Source organism: Arachis hypogaea, chromosome 11 (assembly GCF_003086295.3).
Source record: "Arachis hypogaea cultivar Tifrunner chromosome 11, arahy.Tifrunner.gnm2.J5K5, whole genome shotgun sequence".
NCBI classification, from domain to species: domain Eukaryota; kingdom Viridiplantae; phylum Streptophyta; class Magnoliopsida; order Fabales; family Fabaceae; genus Arachis; species Arachis hypogaea.
Window position 1 is genome coordinate 133,439,213 of NC_092046.1, and position 4,554 is coordinate 133,443,766.

The window sequence follows — 4,554 nt, forward strand, 5'->3', positions numbered from 1 at the left end:
TGTACACCAATGAATGGAAAATAAGCAGGAAGTGGAAAATGTATTACTGCCATTGTTTATGCCTAGTGCTGCTGCTACCTTGCAAGGAGTTATTTTAATGTCCCCCTAGAGAGTTTTCAAGCATCCCTTATACTCATCAAAGCAATCAATCAATTCTCTCAACAGGGAGTGAGAGACATTCATTTCTGGGACATGTGCCAGGGCACCAAATCCCATTTGTTCAACTATATCTCTCTTTTCTTGACTCATATTCCTAAACACCGTTGCTATTGCTTTTGTTTGGCATCTACAATCATGAGTTTTCTATAAGTTTTGAAACAAAATGTGAGGATATATTTATAATACAAAATAGATATTATTTGAACAAAAGCGGATAAATATATTTAATGTGCTTACATTATAGTGTGGCTTCTCCTTTTTTGTCACCATTGTCTTGTTGTGTTTTGCTGTAATGAAAAAATTTTGTTAATACTTCACTCAATACAATGAAAATCACAAGCATGCATATGTTAATCAAATCAATTAAAATGTCCCAGCCCACTGAACCGAACCTGCTTTATGCACGGAATAAAACATGATAAATAATGAATCAGCTAGACTGGTTACACTATCCACTATCTACTCACATACATTATCCACTGAACTGAATGAAAATAAGAACAAATTTGATTCAAAGCCCTAGTTATACTGTAAAAATGCAATCAGAATAAAGTCTAAACCCTGAACACACTAAATATCAAGTGAATGAGAATCACCCAGCCCACCGAACTGAGCAAATTCCATGTGGTGAATATATCATTATAAGCTTTCAATTATCAAGAATAGTATTTTTTCATGCAATAGAAGTTAACTGAATAGAGTAACAATCAAGTTCAAAGATCTAGTTACACTATCCACTGAACTAAATGAAAATAAGAACAAATTTGATTCAAAGCCCTAGTTATACAATAAAAATGCAATCAGAATAAGGCCTAAACCCTGAACACACTAAATATCAAGTGAATGAGAATCACCAAGCCCACCGAACCGAACACAATCCATGTGGTGAATCATTATAAGTTTTCAATTATCAAGAATAGTATTTCTTCATGCAATAGAAGTTAACTGAATAGAGTAACAATCAAGTTCAAAGATCTAGTTACACTATCCACTGAACTGAATGAAAATAAGAACAAATTTGATTCAAAGCCCTAGTTATACAGTAAAAATACAATCAGAATAAAGCCTAAACCCTGAACACACTAAATATCAAGTGAATGAGAATCACCAAGCCCACCGAACCGAACACAATCCATGTGGTGAATCATTATAAGTTTTCAATTTTCAAGAATAGTATTTCTTCATGCAATAGAAGTTAACTGAATAGTCTAACAATCAAGTTCAAAGGCCTAGTTACACTATCCACTGAACTGAATGAAAATAAGAACAAATTTGATTCAAAGTCCTAGTTATACTGTAAAAATGCAATCAAAATAAAGCCTAAACCCTGAACACACTAAATATCAAGTGAATGAGAATCACCAAGCTCACTGAACCGAACACATTCCATCTGGTGAATAAATCATTATAAGCTTTCAATTATCAAGAATAGTATTTCTTCATGCAATAGAAGTTAACTTAATAGAGTAACAATCAAGTTCAAAGACCTAGTTATACTATCCACTGGACTGAATGAAAATAAGAATAAATTTGATTCAAAGCCCTAGTTATACAGTAAAAATGCAATCAGAATAACGTCTAAACCGTGAACACATTAAATATCAAGTGAATGAGAATCACCAAGCCCACCGAACCGAATACAATCCATGTGGTGAATAAATCATTATAAGCTTTCAAGTATTATAAATAGTATTTCTTCATGCAATAGAAGTTAACTGAATAGTCTAACAATCAAGTTCAAAGACCTAGTTACACTATCCACTGAACTGAATGAAAATAAGAACAAATTTGATTGAAAGCCCTAGTTATACTGTAAAAATGCAATCAAAATAAAGCCTAAATCCTAAACACACTAAATATCAAGTGAATGAGAATCACCAAGCCCATCGAACCGAACACATTCCATGTGGTGAATAAATCATTATAAGCTTTCAATTATCAAGAATAGTATTTCTTCATGCAATAGAAGTTAACTGAATAGAGTAACAATCAAGTTCAAAGACCTAGTTACACCATCCACTGGACTGAATGAAAATAAGAACAAATTTGATTCAAAGCCCTAGTTATACAGTAAAAATGCAATCATAATAAAGCCTAAACCCTGAATACACTAAATATGAAGTGAATGAGAATCACCAAACCCACCGAACCGAACACAATCCATGTGGTGAATAAATCATTATAAGCTTTCAATTATCAAGAATAGTGTTTCATAAACTTTCAATTATCAAGAATAGTATTTCTCCATGCAAAAGAAGAACTAAACAGAGTAACAATCAAGTTCAAAGTCCTAGTTACACTATCCACTGAACTGAGTGAAAATAAGAAAAAATTTAATTCAAAGCCCTAGTTATACTGTAAAAATACAATCAGAATACGTTGATCTACTGAACGAAGGAAATCAATCTAGTAAAGCTAAAATGCAACTAGGAGAAACGCTACATTGCAAGATTTCAAATGAACAGTAGTTTTTTCATACCTTTGTTAGTCTCTGTTGCTGTTTTCGTTCGTTTTTGCTTGTTCGTGGCGAAATCTTGTCGCGATTCTTCTCCAGTAGTAGTTTTCGCAGAGAATGTGACTGAAGTTTGAGTGATTTTGAGAGAGATTCGAAAAGAAGGAGTGGTTTCGTGTAGTGGTTTCGTGTTGAGGAAGAAGTAACGTTTTTTCATAATGAGCGCGAAGTAACGAGGGGATTTCAGGCGCGTGTTTTCACGCATCATTAATGCACGTGAGTGGATTTAGGTTTGGACCAACTTGGATACATGGATACATGGATGTGTAGCAGGATCCTTTTCTAATTACATAAACCTTATTGCGAGTATGATCTAGCAACTAAATTAATGAATTTTCAAAATATATTTGGTCATTGTCTAATTAGATATGTTATGTGTTATGTATATTATTAATTAATATTCCACATCATAAATCATTGATAAAAATTGTTAATTGAGTAATTGAAGGATAAATATGATTAATTGGTACTTTTTGAATGACCAATTTGAATGATAAGATCTTTCAATGATGAATTTAGAGAACATTTCATCTTTTACGGACTAATTTGACTATTAATCTCTAGTTCTCTTTGTCGTAATTTTTTATTTTTTTGAGAACTTATTTATTGTTGGCATTTTTTAGAATGAGTAAAGTATCGTTTTTATCCCCAACGTTTGGGGTAAGTCCTATTTGTGTCCCTAACGTTTAAATCGTCATATTTGTATCCTTAACGTTTATCAAAGTGATTCAATGTTATCCTACTATCAATTATACTAACAAATCAGATTATATTTTTCAATTATTCTCACTTGGATGTATTCATTCTCAATTAGGTTTCACTTGGATGTGGTCGATTTTAATATCATACCCACTATTTGTGTTTAGATTCAATTATGTCCTTAGAAAAGTTAATTATGTAAATGTTGTAGGAATTAGTTTCAACATTTGATGAGCTATTTTTCGAAATAGATCATCGATTCTATCCCAGACATTTGTATTCTAACTTCGAGAAGAGATTTTTAAAACTTAAACTAAAGCGCTGATGATATGTTATTGACGGCAGGATAACATTGAATCACTTTTACAAACGTTAGGAATACAAATAGGACGATTTAAACGTTAGGGACACAAATAGAATTTACCCCAAACGTTGGGGACAAAAACGATACTTTACTCTTTTAGTATTATTTTGTCCGATACTATTTTAGTAATTTATACTAATTTATAATATATATTACGTCTAATTATGTTTTAGGGATCATTTATTCTCATGTATTGCAGCTAGGGGTGGCAAGTGGGGAAGCCCGCCCCGCCCCGCCAGAATATTCTTTTTTTTTTTTTTTACTTTTAACTATTAAATAATATATATAAAGGTATAAAAAAATCTCTTTTGTTTTTTACTTTCAACTATTACAATTTCTAAAAGTATAAACAAATTATAATTTTTATATTCACAAACATTAAAGTCTTTATAATTATAAATATTGTTCCCAAAGCAAAATAAACATAATCCAAAACACTCAATTTTCATTTTCATTCTCTTGTAAGTTGGGTTGGGGAAAGTTGGATTTTGGCAAAAAAAATTTGTAAAAATACCCCTTGCCAAAAAAATACTAAGCCCGGCGGGGAAGCCCGCCCCGCCCCGCCAAAGCCCGCCAAACCTGCGGTTTAAGCGGTGCAGGTTAGGCGGGCTTTTGCTATTTGGTGGTTCCAATTTTCCAGCCCAGCCCACCTTTTTTGGCGGGTTACGCGGACCGGCCCGACGGATTTAGACCCGTTTGCCACCCCTAATTGCAGCTCACAGGATGTTTCCATAATAGCTTTTTTAGTTGGCCATTTTGCTGTCAAAATTTGTTCCTCGGCGGTTACAAACATTTCTGAATTTCTATAGATGGAATCTAA